This window comes from Eptesicus fuscus, chromosome 10 (assembly GCF_027574615.1).
Source record: "Eptesicus fuscus isolate TK198812 chromosome 10, DD_ASM_mEF_20220401, whole genome shotgun sequence".
Lineage (NCBI taxonomy): Eukaryota > Metazoa > Chordata > Mammalia > Chiroptera > Vespertilionidae > Eptesicus > Eptesicus fuscus.
Genome location: NC_072482.1, coordinates 1,654,323 through 1,663,031, shown reverse-complemented (window position 1 = coordinate 1,663,031; position 8,709 = coordinate 1,654,323). Strand labels below are relative to the sequence as shown.

The following is an 8,709-nucleotide window of genomic DNA, read 5'->3' as shown; positions in this document are numbered from 1 at the left end:
AGGAACGGAATAGGAAGAGTAAAAAGAAAGAACAAAAAAAGGAGTGTGAAAATGAACTTGGGAAAAGTGAAGAAAAAAAAGAGGAAAAAAAAAGTAAGAGAGACAAGAATGATACTAAGAGAGAAAAGGGGAACAAACTATAAATATGGTGAGTAAACTCCAATAGAACAACCACTAATCCCAGCAAATGCCAGCAACACGAACCTGGAGATTAATACAAACTACAACACCAACTAATATTAAGTGAGGCAAGGGAAAACAGAAGTAAAAAACAAAAACAAAAACAAAACAAAGCAAGCAAAAGAACCAAACAAACAAAAAAAGAATAAGCAAAAAAATCTCATAAAAAAGCATACAAATTCAATCTAATCAACATTTAAGCAAACAACAACAAAAGGCCAGAGAGAAAAACAATTTATTTATTTATTTTTAATTTATTTTTTTAGTTAAGGTAGCTTAGAGAGAGGTGTGTATGGACTTGGAGCAGGGGATTGGAAATTAGATATATAAGTAGGGTGAAGTTTTAGCAGAGGGTAAACCAAAAGAGTAGGGAAAATCTAAAGCCAGAAAGGATTAAGATAAACAGGAGACCAAAAGGGAAAAGGTTAGGAAGAGAGTGATGGCATAAAGTTAGCATTGAGATAGGGTAAAACGATTGTAAGGGAAAGATGCAAATAGAATGTAGGACACTAATCCCAAAATAAAACAAAGAGAAAATTAAATGACACTTAAAAAAAAAAAGTAAAATAATAGTAATATAATGCTGATTGAAAATAAAAATGTAATAATTAAAAAGGTGAAAATTGAGTGAGGAAAAAGAAAAAAATAGTTTCTTAAGTAAAAGATGCAAAAAATGAAAATAAAAAATAAAACATTAAAATATAAAAAATTAAAATAAAATAATTAAAATTAAATTAAAATAAAAAATAAGAAGAATAAAATGTGCAGTAGTGGCAGTCATTCACTTCCTCTATTGTTCTGTTTGGTATGTCTGTTTCCCGATCCAGGCTGTATTGCAGTTCCCTTCGTTCCACTGCTCCTCAGTGTTGTAAGCCAGTCCTGATTTTTAAGCAGGTGGTGTCTTAATTTCTCGTATTTATTTTTTATTAAACCAGAGACAATTTGTGTTTCAGCCCCTGGGTGGCAGCATTTCTGGATTGACTTCCGGGCTTCTCTAGCTTTTTTTTTCCCTATGGCACTCATTACCGGTTTGTGGAGGTGTGCGCCTCAGAGCTGCCTCTCCGATGGTCACTCCCAGCTCCGCTCCCCAGGTTCCGGAGAAACAACTTCCCCCTGCAGTCTGTCAGGGTATTCCCCAACTGGGTTTTCCTATGTATTGGGCTTAGTAATCAGAATCGGAACAAGCCCAAGTGTGCAGACATTGGGTCTGCACCCAAGACTAAGCAGCCTGCACTCCTTTGAAAAATTCTTAGTCTGACCCTCCTTGTCAGATCAAAATGGGTTGCTTTTTAGAGATCCCTTCTGTTAGCATCTCAGAGGACCCCCTTCCACATTCACGGATCACGGCAGCTCCAACAGCCGCGGATTTTTTTAGGCACAGACTTCCCCAGTCCTGCAGTTCCCGCCGCCAGGACGAGAAACCTCACCTTATCCCCGCAAAATCTGACCTTTTCTTGGTGCAGTGAAGAGTTCCTTTGAATCCACGTGTTTGCGCAGATTGGGGGCCGGTGTTCTGGTGCTCACAGCTGTTCAGTGTTCTCTGTTGTTGCAGAAAGTCTAATAAAACCCTCCTTCCCTTGCAAGATGGCGAGGTTTCCCCCTCTGAGCCCGCAGCTCCGGGAGGGGACCCAGCCGCTGTGGGTGCTGCACGGTCAGGGGAACCCTGCCTAGCACTCCCCCACCTTCTCCTGGAATTTAGCTGTCCCTTAGCTTGCCAACAGACACTCCCCGTGCGAATCTCAGCTGTTTTTACTCTCCGCCCCAGGACCAGGCTTAGAACATGTCTCTATTCAGCCGCCATTTTCTCCATCTCCGCTCCCTGTTGTTTTCATTTGCATTTCTCTCCTGACACCGGAGGTGGAGCTGAAAGGGCAGAGCAGGACAGCACAAAATGTACTGTACCCTCCATCCCGTGTAACTATGTATATGACTCCTTTTTCTGAGAAAACCGCGAGAATATAACAGTTGCATAAACCTGCCAATAGGAATGTAGAGAAGTAGACTCAGTCCAAATTAGGCAAGCTGCACAGTACCCCCCGTGTAACCAGACCCCTGACCCTGCCCCCTGACCAATCAACGGGGCCATGAACATTCCCCCGCCCACTGCTTTGGACCCCGAGCCTTTGTTCTCCCTCTATCTCTCTCTCTCTCCCCACTCACTGCTGCGCCGGTGTGTGTGCGTGTGGGACTGAGCTCAAGCTAGCTTGAATACAGACTCTTTGCTTTTGCATCGGACTCGTTTGGTTCCCTGGTGGTTTTTCTTGGGGACCCCGAATTCTGGGCATAACAGAGCATCTTCTCATATGCTTATTTGCCATCTGTATATCCTCTTTGCTGAGGTGTCTGTTAAGGTCTCTGGCCCAATTCCCCCCATTGATTTTATTTCATTTATTTATTTATTTTTACACTACTAGGATAGAATGAACCACCTCAGTAGCTTCTGAGGCTAATACATTTCTATCACCACAATTACTTTAGCAAACCTGGTTCCCTTCACTTCTGCAACTCTCCCCATTGATTTTAGAGAGAGGTAGAGAGAGAGAGAAACATAGATGTGAGAGAGAAACATACAGACATCAGATGCCTCCCCCACGCAACTCAACTGGAAATTGAACCCGAAACCCAGGCATGTACCCTGACCAGGAATGGAACCCACCACACCCTTGTGTATGGGATGATGCTCCAATCAACTGAGCCACACTGGCCAGGGCTTGGCCCATTTTTAATTAGTTTTTTTCCCCTTACTGTTGAGTTCTTAAGTTCTGTGTGTGTGTGTGTGTGTGTGTGTGTGTGTGTGTGTGTGTGTATCCTATATAATAAAAGCCTAATATGGTAAGCATCTGGTCGTCTGGTCAGCTGCTCAACCAATCAAACGTAATATACTAATGATATGCTAAGACTACTCAATGGCTGGCTATGACGTGCACTGACCACCAGGGGGCAGACGCTCCGACCCGTAGGTTAGCTTGCTGCTGGGGTCTGGTGAATCAGGACTGGGCAAGACAGCCCCACAGCCCTAAAGCCCTCCCGTGGTTCCTCCCCAGCTAGCCAACCTCCTGTATCCCTCCAGGCCCTGATTGTGCACAGGTGGGGTCCCTCGGCCTGGCCTGGGCCCTTTTGCAATCTGGGACCCCTCTGGGTCTAATCGGATACAAAAGAAAGCATCTTTCAAGTTTAATACTGAAAACCATGGAGTCTGGGAGGGAGTTTCCCCTACAATTGTACATGGATTTGGTACAACAGGGTATATGGGAATTACAGCCTCGCTGATGGCCTGTAAACCTTGGACTGATCTGTACGTTTCGTCCTTTTTCCTGGCGGGTAAGCGGGTGTCCAGGGGAATCAGGAGCCAGCAGCCATGACCAAGGAAGGATGGCATAGCCGCCGCAGGCCCCCGGCCTCTGTGCCCTAGGGCATGGCGCTTGCTGGCAGGGTTTGGCCCTGTAGTCGGATGTGGCAGGTGCGCTCTGTGGCTGGTCCTGGCGTTCCTGGCTTCTGTCTCCATCTCTCTCAGCCGCCCTCTTGCCACAAGTCAAATCATCACTGGGATGGGACCCTCGGTGTCTGTTGAAAACTCCGTGAGGTTTGACTTTGCTTAGAATATGTCTCCCTGACGATGGGGGGCCAGTGCCCGCCCCCACAGTGCCCGCCCCCACAGGAAAGTGGGGGGAACGCTGTGCCTGGGGTTCCCCTCCCGCCCTGTGCGAAGCTGCTGGCGGAAGAGAGGTCCAGGGCAGAGGTTGGGAGGTTACCCCGAGCAGGCGGCTCCGTGTCTGAGAGGAAGTCACGGGCCTTCTCGCCACTTGAGGCGCAGGTTCTGGTCCGGCCCCGCTGCGGCCAGGCCGGTTGCAGAAGGCACGGTTTTCGGGTTTGGGGTCCCGAGGCGGCCCCTCCTGGGCGGTCCTTCTTCCAGGGTCCGGCCCGCACTGTCGCCTGTGCGGGAGGAGCGGTAGGAGGCTCCCTCTCTGTGGCTCCTGGCTTCTGCCCGCCCTCCCCTCCGTGGTTCTCCTCTGCGTCCTCTCCTTCCCTGCGGCAAGGTACTGACGATGCTGCTCTTGGCACCTCCCGCACAGGGCAGCGCCCGGTTTCTGCAGCCTCCTCCTCCTACCTGGGGCCACTGGGCCGTGCACTTCCCGCTCCGGACCATCGCCAGCGGGGTCAGCAGGGTCCAGCTGGGATCTGAGGGAGCTGAGCCATGAAGGAGGGGGTTTTGGGGGACCTTGGTCAATGGCTGCTAGCCTCTTGCAACTCGCAGATCTCCGGGAGGGTCCCTCCCTGCAGGAGACGAAAAGCACGTGATCCAGTCCCATCACCCCCGTCTGAGTCCCAGTAGGACCAGAGGGGGCCCCCACTCCCCTGGGGAGTTACGTTCTGCTTGTGGGGTTCATTTGCATCGGCTAATGCCTCCCCTGATACTGCGCTTCCTGAGGCGGCCAGGGCTTCTCGGAGGGTTAGTGAGGACCCCTCCGGGACAGTCACACCTCCCGGGAGATGTGCCGGCACCGGTGACCCCCCACCGTCCTGTGTGCCCATGAGGCCTGTGTGCCAAACGGAACCGAATCCTCTTATCCCGTCCTGGGCTGCCCTCAGGGCAGAGTCCGAGTGGTATTTCGGTTTTCACTTTGTACTTCCTGCTTTAGCCTCCTCCCAGTCAGGTGGGTCAGTAGAGGGTGGCTGGTTGTTGGGGCTCCATGGGTGGAATCCGGGGTTCACTCTCAAGAGGTAGTCCTTGCGATGGCTGCTGGAGTCAGGGTCTGCCTTGCAGCTCTGCTATCAGTTGGAGGTATTTCTCAGGGCCCTAAGGACCGGGCCACACGGTACTTCCGTCCCCTGGCCCTGCCTTCGACAGAGCGACTCTAACTGCAGACGGTGTTACATGGGGCTCCCGTGCCCAGGCCACACTCCCCATCTCCTGGTTCACACGGGGCCTCGCTGTACCGAAAAGAACCCACCTCCTTCTCCTTCGGGGCTGAGGGTCAGAGCGGCCGGCTCTTTAGGCTGCACCCACCGGAGGGCTGGTGGTGCTGAACGTTGGTTCCCATGAAGAGAATGGAAGAGAGCATAGGACAGAAGGGGGTCCCCGCTCCATCTCTGGGGTTACCCCGGAGAAGGCGGCCCTTCTCAGGTGCAAGTTTCTAGGCTTAACCAGTCCCCACTGTGTAACCCCCTGGTCTTCCAGGCTTAACCAGTTCCCCTGTGTAACCCCCTGGTCTTCCGGGCTTAACCAGTCCTTACTGTGTACCCCCTGGTCTTCCAGGCTTAACCAGTCCCCCTGTGTAACCCCCTGGTCTTCCAGGCTTAACCAGTCCCCCTGTGTAACCCCCTGGTCTTCCAGGCTTAACCAGTCCCCCTGTGTAACCCCCTGGTCTTCCAGGCTTAACCAGTCCCCCTGTGTAACCCCCTGGGTTTCCAGGCTTAACCAGTCCCCCTGTGTAACCCCCTGGGTTTCCAGGCTTAACCAGTCCCCCTGTGTAACCCCCTGGGTTTCCAGGCTTAACCAGTCCCCCTGTGTAACCCCCTGGGTTTCCAGGCTTAACCAGTCCCCCTGTGTAACCCCCTGGGTTTCCAGGCTTAACCAGTCCCCCTGTGTAACCCCCTGAGTTTCCAGGCTAACTAGTGCTTCTGGTGTAGTGCGCCCTGGTGTCTGTATTCTCATTGATCTAAGCCTCCTCTGCCTTCACCGCTCCTTCTGTGCAGGGGGAGGCCTCAGACCTCTGGGCGCACTCCGATTCCATGCAGGCGGCAATGCCACCAGTTACGGGCCGCTCTCCTGCCAGAGGCCCTGCTGGAGTAAGAATTGCAGTATCGCTCGCTCGCCCCGCCTGTTTTCATTCCCTCGGAAAGTTTGCTGTTTAGCATACCTGTCTTCCGGGGTGTCTGGAAAAACCCGCCGCTCCTGTCCACGCCCCCTGCCTCGTGGGTCCCGTGGAGCTGTGGGAACTGGGTGATCAGCGTGGGATTAGCTTCTGTGCCTAAGCAGGTAGTTGACTGGCATCGCATTCCCTGCTGTGCCTGTCAGCTTTTTCAATTGGGTCACCAATTGGTTTTGAGCGTCAAAGCCCAGAGTGCACGCGGGAGGACGGTGCCTTTATGCCACAGCCCACAGCTGGCCTGGAACTGGTCCCTGGTTAGTGAGGAGCCCGCGGCCGCCCGTGGAAGTTGCAGGACCTCAGCCTCCACGCTCCTAACTGGAGCGGCTCCCCAGCGCTGGGTCACGGGGTAGCGTCTCCCCGCCGCCGCCTGCCCTTTCTGACCCCGGCTGTGGGGCACCCAAGGAGAAACTTCCTCCGGCTGTAAACAGAGCCCCAGGGCAGGGGGTGCAGGCTGACCGCGGGCTGGGGAGCTGCAGTTATTTCTCCGGGAGCCGCTCCAGAGGCAGAGCTGAGGGTCTGAGGCAGCGGGTCAGGGTGAGCCGCTGTCACCTCCGTCCTGTCACCTGCCAAGTTCCTCCCCTGCGGCTAGACAGCCCCGAGGACCTGCAGCTTCTGCCCCACCCCGGCTCTCAGGGCCTCGGGCAGCGTGGGGAGGCGGGCTGGGGCGGAAAGGGAAAGGAAAGCCCATTCTAGCAGGAATCTTTGTGCATCCGGCTTCTAGTCTGAAATAATGCTCATCACTAATCATCAGAGAGATGTAATGAAAACTATGAGGGAGAACCAAGATGGTGGCATAGGTAAACGCCTGTACTCGCCGCCTCCCACAACCACATCAAAATTTCAGAACCACTAGAATACAGAACAGCCACCATTCAGAGCTGCCTGAGAGCTGGCTGAAGGATGTCCTACAACCAGAAGGAAAGAAAGCACACTGAGACTGGCAGGAGGCAAAAGCACGGGGCAGACTGTGCCGGCACCCACGTGTGTCGCTTTCTTAATCGGGAGGGAGAGCATCTCTGTGGAGGCCGCCTGAAGGAGCAAGGGGTCCTAGACCCACGCCAGCCCCCCAGCCCAGGGTCCCAGAGCTGGGAAGAGCAGTCCCCACAGCCAAGCACTGTAAAGTCCAGCGGGGCCCTGGCCAGTTTGGCTCAGTGGATAGAGCATGGGCCTGTGGACTGAAGGGTCCCAGGTTTGATTTCAGTCAAGGGCACATGCCCAGGTTGTGGGCTTGATCCCCAGTAGGGGGCAAGCAGGAGCAGGGGGCGATCGATGACTCTCTCTTCATCATTGATGTTTCTATCTCTTTCTCCCTCTCCCTTCCTCTCTGAAATCAATAAATATTAAAACAAACAAACAAAACAAAACAAAGAGAAAAAAACAACAAAGAAAACGAGCGGGGATTGGGGCTGAGTGACATGGAGGCTTCTGGAGATCCAGGTGTTCCTTTTAAAGGGCTGGTGCATGAACTGAACTTACAATGTCTCACTCCCTCTGAGCTCCGGCTCTGGGAGACCCAGACGCATACAAAGAGGAATTGGATTGTCCTGCACCATGGTCTGAATTCAGGACAGCTTTCTCCCAGATGGGAGGTATTTGCAGGAGTCATTGTTCCTGTCCTGGGACCTTCCCGGTTGCAGGGCTGACTGGCAGCCATATCTGTTTGTTCCACCCTGGTGATTCCCTGAGACCCACCCCATCCAATTTTTAGCTCCACCCAACCTGTTTGCAGTGGCCGTTGCATATGAATGGCCTGTCCTTGCTCAGGCTTCAGATTTTGCTAAAATCTCTCAAACAAAATGCAGCTGGGTCAGCATGCCCCAAACCTATCAATAAAAGGCCCAAGATCCTGAACTAGCCTGCATTGCTTCACAGCTGGGCCTTACCTGGGCACCTCTAAGCCAAATACAAATAGCTCCTGTAGGGTGTCCCCAGGCAATGGCTGACTTTGCACCTCCCTGGAGGCCCAGTAGACAACTTCAGACCATCCAGACTACAGCTCTTCACATCCACAAGTGACACTCAAGGGGCAGACGCAGTAAGCACCAAAGCCCCCTGAAGCAAGTCCTGCTCCACAGGAGTGTCTCCTGCACAGCAACTCTCCCACTGTAGTGGCAGCTGGTCCTCACAGGAAATTGGCCTAGAGGTCAGTTCCTCCCAGGGATGCCAACAGCAGTCAAGGCTCAACTACAAGACAGTGCACACAGCCCACAGAGGTACACCTAGAGTGCCCAGCTCAGGTGACTGGGGAGGCTGAGCCACTGGGCCCTGCAGGACATCTACTACACAAGGCCAATCTACCAATTCCAGGACACATAGCAGCTCTATCTAATACATAGAAATAAACAAAGAGAAGCAGTCAAAATGCAGAGACAAAGAAACATGTCAGAAATGAAAGAATTGAAAGCAAGCAAACTTTTGGATACAGAGTTCAAACCATGGTTATAAGGTTACTCAAGGATCTTCAGGAGATCTTAGTGAGAAAGTCAAAGACATGAAAAGGAACCAATCAGAAACTTAGCATACACTAACTGAAATAAAGAATAATTTACAGGGATTCAACAGGAGAGCAGAGGAATCTGAGAATCAAATCAATGATGCGGAATATGAGGAAGCAAAAATCACCCAAATCAAAACAGCAAAAAGAAAAAAGAATCCA

The 8,709-nt window shown here is 52.1% G+C and overlaps 1 pseudogene; it reads right to left on the bottom strand.

Moving 5' to 3' along the window:
- Positions 1 to 2,583: 2,583 nt before the first annotated feature.
- LOC129150653 (small nucleolar RNA SNORA66) lies at positions 2,584 to 2,727 on the bottom strand (annotated as a pseudogene).
- Positions 2,728 to 8,709: the final 5,982 nt, after the last annotated feature.